The sequence below is a fragment of the Schistocerca cancellata genome, chromosome 4 (genome assembly GCF_023864275.1).
Source record: "Schistocerca cancellata isolate TAMUIC-IGC-003103 chromosome 4, iqSchCanc2.1, whole genome shotgun sequence".
In the NCBI taxonomy this organism is placed as follows: domain Eukaryota; kingdom Metazoa; phylum Arthropoda; class Insecta; order Orthoptera; family Acrididae; genus Schistocerca; species Schistocerca cancellata.
In genome coordinates this window covers 447,588,117-447,596,126 of record NC_064629.1, presented here as the reverse complement: position 1 = coordinate 447,596,126, position 8,010 = coordinate 447,588,117, and the positions used below count along the sequence as shown (strand labels likewise).

The 8,010-nt window shown below is 45.0% G+C and overlaps 1 pseudogene; it reads right to left on the bottom strand.

Annotated features, from left to right (window-relative positions):
• Nucleotides 1–6,641: 6,641 nt before the first annotated feature.
• Nucleotides 6,642–6,760, bottom strand: LOC126185515 (5S ribosomal RNA; annotated as a pseudogene).
• Nucleotides 6,761–8,010: the final 1,250 nt, after the last annotated feature.

Genomic DNA, 8,010 nt, shown 5'->3' with positions numbered 1-8,010 from the left:
TCTTTACGTTGGAGTTGGGCAGTGTAGGGCTCAGGCTGTGTCTATTTGTTAATTACTGTAATTATGTTAAGTTATGCCACATGAGATCTAGTTGTTAACAACTAATTAGTATTACAGGATTTTCGTCATTCACAACACCAGCAGAGACCACATCCAAACAGATATGTGAGGACACACATTCTTCCCCAGTCTTCTGTATTCTTTCTTTTTAAGTATTCTCTTTTTAAGATATATACATTCACAAGTGTAAGGCATCGCTTTTAATGTAAGCCGAGGACACTCACTACAACGTGGTTTCATCCATTTAATTTTCAGAACGCCGCAATTGTGTTGGCAGACTTTTTAACGTTTTAACCTCACCAGTTAAGTTTTACAACCTGATGATGACAGCACTGTCTCTCGAAACGTGTGTAGGATAAAAATAACGGTTGAATACTACTAATTATTACGCTAATAACATCTGCGTATCTGTAGAAATATAGCATCTATACCCTTGGATATTACGTGACTTGTGTCAATAGCGTTTACAAATGTGCTGCTGGTCAGAAAATGTGTATATGTATCTACATGCATCTACTCATACTACACTTAAAAACCATGTACCTATTATTGGAAATAATAAGTAATTTTTGGAGTTTTCTTAGTTTTGTAAAAACTGTAGTCACAACATACCACTTTGAAATATACCTGTGTGCTCTTAACTGCCGGCCGGAATGGCCGTGCGGTTCTAGGTGCTACAGTCTGGAACCGAGCGACCTCTACGGTCGCAGGTTAGAATCGTGCCTCGGGCATGGATGTGTGTATATCCTTAGGTTAGTTAGGTTTAATTAGTTCTACGTTCTAGGCGACTGATGACCTCAGAAGTTAAGTCGCATAGTGCTCAGAGCCATTTGAACCATTTTGCTCTTAACTGGAGCAGGCCGCTGTGACCGAGTGGTTCTAGGTGCTTCAGTCCGGAACCGCGCTGCTGTTACGATCGCAGGTTCGAATCCTGCCTTGGGCATGGATGTGTGTGATGTCCTTAGGTTAGTTAGGTTTAAGTAGTTCTAAGTCTAGGGGACTGATGACCTCAGATGTTAAATCCCATAGCGCTTAGAGCCATTTGAACCATTTTCTTAACTGGGCCAAGAGTAAACCAAATTCGAAAAACAATGTAGAATGATAAAGCACCCGAAGATAAGACGCTTCGTGCATGGAAATAAAATCATGACTTCTTACTGAATTTGGTTTTTTTTTTTTTTTTTTTTTTTTTTGTTTTTACGAGAGTAATATAGTCACGGAGGCAACACTGACGGCAATGGAGGAAATTAAGTTAATAAAATATGTATGTACATTTCATTACGATGAGGCGACTTTTCACATCTCCGGAAAAATAAACAGGAATGATGTCCTGATCTGGGAGTCTGAGAATCCATATATCGTGAGACAGCAGATAAGAGACAGCTCGAAATTAAATATGCAGTGTGGCTTAATGCATTACACAGTTACTGGACCGATGTTTTTAACGGAGCCTACAATCACGGTTAAAGTTTATCTGGACAGATGGTTCAGATGGCTCTTAGCACTATGGGACTTAACTGCTGAGGTCATCAGTCCCCTAGAACTTAGAACTACTTAAACCTAACTAACCTAAGGACATCACACACATCCTTCCCCGAGGCAGGATTCGAACCTGCGACCGTAGCGGTCGCGTGGTTCTAGACTGAAGAGCCGTTTTTTCGTCGACAAGACCTATTACGGACACAAGGTGGAGTGGAGGGTCTGAATCAGAAGCTCAGACGATTTTGTGACCGTGTAAGCGGCTGATTACTTGACTTGCGCCACTGGATGGTAGGGTTTCGGGTTCTGCTTAAAAGGTCATGATCCATTACAAACAGGAAGTAGCCACAACGGTAGCGGGAACCGTATGGAGTGGACTGGGCAGGTTTTTAAGTTAGAGGTTCTCAGGAAAATACAAAAAGGGTTTCAGTCCCAAAGGAAGCAGGTCAATAAGGAACCACAGGTATTAAGTGGTAAATTGTCGTAGCTGTGTTGGGGAACAACCAGAACTCCAAGAGTTAACAGAAATCACTTAAGCTCAAACCGCTGCATGTATTGAATGTCTGCTAAGTCCAGGTTTAAGTTCAGTCGAAATTTTTACAAAGGACTCAACGGTGTTCAGAAAGGATGGATTAAATACAATTGATGTTGGCCTGTTTGATGCTCTTAGTAGTTTATCTTGTAGTGAAATTGAATCAGACAGTTCGTGTACATGGCTGCGAAAATATATTTGACATCTCAGCAATAAATAATCACGAAAAAATAGGGAACATCATGATAGACACACGGGCTAGTGACCACAAGGTCGCTGTAGCGTGAGTGAATATCGTAGAATGCAAATCCACCAAAAATAAATGTAAAATATGTCTGTTCCAAAAAGCAGACAAAATTCGCTTTCACCTTTCTGAGAGAGTCTCCACTCCTTCCAAACTAACTAGGCGTGGAGTGGACGTCGATTAAATTCAAAGAAATAGTATCGACGGCAGTTGAGAAATTTATACCAAATAAATTATTATGAGACATAACTGATTCCCCGTGGTGCAAAAAACGGGTCCGAACACAGTTGCAAAAGCAACAAAATAAGGCATGTCAGAATGCAGAATTCCAAGACTGGCGATCTAACAGTCGGTGGATGATATTTGAAGTGGTCACTGTAGCAAATAGATATCTACTAATACCAGCACTGCTGGCCCCTGCTTCGATTACAAGCGAGGTAGATTATTCCTACACGTCGATCAGGAGCCTGAAGATGGCGTAATATGGCGCCGAAACTAGTTGCCTAGTAAAATAAGGTTGAAAATTGACGGCTGAAAGGTGTTTCATTTAACATCATCAATGTGAAATGGTTTTAATAGTTTCCACAACGAAATTCTGTCTCAGTATCTGTCAGGGTATCGAAAGAGTTTCTGATTGTATGAACAGAGCACCTGTGGCAAAACACAATCAATACCTTCACTGTACAATAGCGATGGTTAGCTTGCCGATAACAGAGCCACTAAGCCAGAGTTTACTGAACACGATTTTCCGAAAATCCTTCCGCAAGAAGATGAAGTATATATTCTAGGATTCGAATCATAAACAACTGCGAACATTAGTAACTTGTAAGAACACTTCCTCTCAATAAAGACAATTCTTCTGGTGCAGATTGCATACCAATGAGGTTCCTTTAGAAATATGCTGATATAGCTCCGTACATAACCATCATATACAACTGCTCGCTCGACGAAAGATCCGTACCTAAAGATTGGAAAGTTGCACGGGTCACTACAACGTTCAAAAAACGAACTGAGAGTAATCCGCTGATTTACATACCAATATCACGGACGTCGATTTGCAACAAGATTTCGGGACATATACTGAGTTCGAACAGACTGAATTATCTCGAAGAAAACGATCTACTGACACACAGTCAGCACTGATTCAGAAAATAGCGTTCTTGTGAAAAACTCATCGCTGCAGTAATGTCACTGGTCTCCTGACTGAAGCCCATTGGCGTTGAACGCATCACGTCATCTCTTTCATATATCAAGACCTTTTTCCTTGAATGCAGGTATGTGCATGCTGACTTCCTCAGCTCCAAGCATCAACGGCGCGTGACATTTGTGATCTAACGATGAGGAACCATGCCCATAATGTGACTGAAAGTCGTCTTCCCACGGCTCTATGGCCCGTGGTGTGGGGTGCCATCCACTGTGGTTACCTTGGTAGCCTCCTGGTATATTGTCGTTCATGACAAAACGAGATGCGTATTCGACTAAATATTATCTGCATGATTGACTCTCCCTCTGCTTGCTGTGTCACCTGATGGATACGGATGAATATCGTCTAGTGCGTGGGCCCTCATCAGACGTGTGGATGATCCTCACCCTTTATCTTCGAATTGCCCCACACTCGTTCGAGCCATGGATGTTACTCTGCCCGGAAGGTACGTATTTTTCATCTATGAAGGCCCATGCTCTGACGTGGATCAAAAGACTATCAGGTTACTATCTTTTCCGAGACGGTACAAAGCAGGTGCTCGACTATTGTGCATTCTTACAGGAACTATATGACTCTCTGATGAAACTTTATCCATTTCGCATTTGCGGTGTACCGGGCAGAAGGAGATGACATGATGCCGCTCTTGATATGGACACTGACATGGAACAAGGAACTACGATTATACCGCCGAGAAGTCGAACGCCTTCACGCGGCAGCCGTGCACCTGGGATTTACTACTCGTTTATTATTTTCATTTCACTGTGGTCTCCAAAAAGTTTTACTTTTGCTTGAGGAGAATTTCCGTTTCTTTCTGTCTGCACACATCTAAAAATAAAACTATATGAAATAATAAAAAAAATAAAAAATTGTTATGGTACATCTCAGTGGCCCGATTATTTAACATTGGTTTCCTTCTTCTTACTTGTAGTGTGCGTAATATATAGCTACATTCCTGGAAATGGAAAAAAGAACACATTGACACCGGTGTGTCAGACCCACCATACTTGCTCCGGACACTGCGAGAGGGCTGTACAAGCAATGATCACACGCACGACACAGCGGACACACCAGGAACCGCGGTGTTGGCCGTCGAATGGCGCTAGCTGCGCAGCATTTGTGCACCGCCGCCGTCGGTGTCAGCCAGTTTGCCGTGGCATACGGAGCTCCATCGCAGTCTTTAACACTGGTAGCATGCCGCGACAGCGTGGACGTGAACCGTATGTGCAGTTGACGGACTTTGAGCGAGGGCGTATAGTGGGCATGCGGGAGGCCGGGTGGACGTACCGCCGAATTGCTCAACACGTGGGGCGTGAGGTCTCCACAGTACATCGATGTTGTCGCCAGTGGTCGGCGGCAGGTGCAAGTGCCCGTCGACCTGGGACCGGACCGCAGCGACGCACGGATGCACGCCAAGACCGTAGGATCCTACGCAGTGCCGTAGGGGACCGCACCGCCACTTCCCAGCAAATTAGGGACACTGTTGCTCTTGGGGTATCGGCGAGGACCATTCGCAACCGTCTCCATGAAGCTGGGCTACGGTCCCGCACACCGTTAGGCCGTCTTCCGCTCACGCCCCAACATCGTGCAGCCCGCCTCCAGTGGTGTCGCGACAGGCGTGAATGGAGGGACGAATGGAGACGTGTCGTCTTCAGCGATGAGAGTCGCTTCTGCCTTGGTGCTAATGATGGTCGTATGCGTGTTTGGCGCCGTGCAGGTGAGCGCCACAATCAGGACTGCATACGACCGAGGCACACAGGGCCAACACCCGGCATCATGGTGTGGGGAGCGATCTCCTACACTGGCCGTACACCACTGGTGATCGTCGAGGGGACACTGAATAGTGCACGGTACATCCAAACCGTCATCGAACCCATCGTTCTACCATTCCTAGACCGGCAAGGGAACTTGCTGTTCCAACAGGACAATGCACGTCTGCATGTATCCAGTACCACCCAACGTGCTCTAGAAGGTGTAAGTCAACTACCCTGGCCAGCAAGATCTCCGGATCTGTCCCCCATTGAGCATGTTTGGGACTGGATGAAGCGTCGTCTCACGCGGTCTGCACGTCCAGCACGAACGCTGGTCCAACTGAGGCGCCAGGTGGAAATGGCATGGCAAGCCGTTCCACAGGACTACATCCAGCATCTCTACGATCGTCTCCATGGGAGAATAGCAGCCTGCATTGCTGCGAAAGGTGGATATACACTGTACTAGTGCCGACATTGTGCATGCTCTGTTGCCTGTGTCTATGTGCCTGTGGTTCTGTCAGTGTGATCATGTGATGTATCTGACCCCAGGAATGTGTCAATAAAGTTTCCCCTTCCTGGGACAATGAATTCACGGTGTTCTTATTTCAATTTCCAGGAGTGTATTTCTTAAAAATAAACTAAACTCCGCCAGAACAGGCCATGAAGACCCAACGGTACTGACCGGCCGCGTGTCATCCTCAGCCGTCACTGGATGCGGAGACCGAGGGGCATGTGGTCAGCACACCGCTCTCCCGGCCGTGTGTCAGTTTACGAGATCGGAGCCGCTCTTCTCAACCTAGTAGCTCCTCAGTTCGTCTCACAAGGGCTGAGTGCACCCCGCTTGCCAACAGGGCTCGGAAGATCGGATGGTCACCCCTCCAAGTGCTAGCCCAACCCGATAGCGCTTAACTTCAGTGATATGACAAGAACCGGTGTTACCACTGCGGCAAGACCAAGGGCAGTTGATTATTACAGAGGTGCATTAAATACATGTATTTTTACTGGTTTTCATGTACACCGGCAATGGCTGTTACACAAGCTACGATGTAAAAGACTTCCAATAAAATAAAATAAATAAAAATTAAAAAAGTGATTAAAGCAACGGCTCATGAAACAGAACTTCGGAAAAAGTGGTTAAAGCAGCCGTTCATGAGAATCTATAAATAACTCCTTTCGAACAGGCCTCAGAAAGCCCAACGGCACCGACCGACCGCCATCTCATCCCCTGCCGATAGACATAACTGGACCCGGATGTAGAGAGGCATGTGCTTGCCATATCACTCTCAACGGCGTTGTCAATTCTTGTGACCGGAGTCGCTACTTCTCAGTTAGTAGCTCATCAATTGGCCTCATAAGGGCTGAGTCTACACCGCTTGCCAACAGCGCTCGGTAGACCCAGACGGTCACCCGTCCAAGTGCTAGCCAAGTCCGACAGCTCTTAACGTCGGTGATCTGATGGGAACCGGTGTTAGTACTGCGGCAAGGCCATTGGCTAGAAACAGTAAATTTGGGTTCGAAAAAAAGCGGTTAAGGCGACAGCTCATATAAAGCGGGTAATCCGGGTTCGAGTGCAGGTCCGGCACAAATTTTCACTGTCGTCATTCCATTATACAGCTGGAGGCGGTTCATATTCGCAGCTGCGAATACATTTCATGGGATTGACGTAGGCCGTCGAGAAAGTTTAGAAATGGGTAGCTCGTTCTGTACTATCGCGGAATATGAGAGAGTGTTACGGATGTGATACGAGAGTTGCCGTAGCAAAAATTAATATAAGGTGTGTGTGTCGTTGCGGTGAGATCTTATTATGAAATTTTAATCACCAACTTTCAACTCGAAATGCGAAAATATTTTATTGGTCCCCACATACGCAGTAAGAAATGATCCTCAAAATAAGAGGAATCATAGCTCACACGGAAAAATTTAAGTGTTCGTTTTTCCTGCACGCTAGTCGAGAGTGAGACGGTAGAGAAACAGTCTGAAGATGTTCGATGAACCTTCTGCCAGATTGTGAATTGCAGAGTAGTCAGTAGATGTTGATGTCAAAAGAAGTATAAATGTCTTCTGTAGTTTTTTTTTTTTACTTTTTTTGCAGAGATGAGAAATGTCCATTATTGTTATTATTATTGTTGTTGTTGTTGTTGTTATTATAATCATTATTACTAGGTTGATGCATAAGTTCGTAGCGTTTTTCCATAAATTTAATAAATACAATAATTACACATAACAGAGATTTTAGTCAACAATAATACACTCTCGCCGGCCAGAGTAGCCGTGCGGTTCTAGGCTCTACAGTCTGGAGCCGAGCGACCACAACGGTCGCAGGTTCGAATCCTGCCTCGGGCATGGATGTGTGTGATTTCCTTAGGTTAGTTAGGTTTAATTAGTTCTAAGTTCTAGGCATCTGATGACCTCAGAAGTTAAGTCGCATAGTGCTCAGAGCCATTTGAACCAATTCACTCTCCTTCACTATATACAATATTATGCCAACGATGGGGTACTTTTTGATTCCGCGACTGCAAAAATAACGTGGGTGGCATAAAGACACCATTTCTCGTCTCCAGTAACGATACAGGATAGGAACTGTCGGTGTTGTTCACGAGCCAATCGATGACGAACTAGAAGAGGTGTAAATATTTGTGATTTTGGCGTACAGAATGCGGAACCCATACATCGGATTTTTGAAACTTCCCCATTAGATGCAAATGTCACACGATGGTGAAATTACCACAGTTCACCACATTTG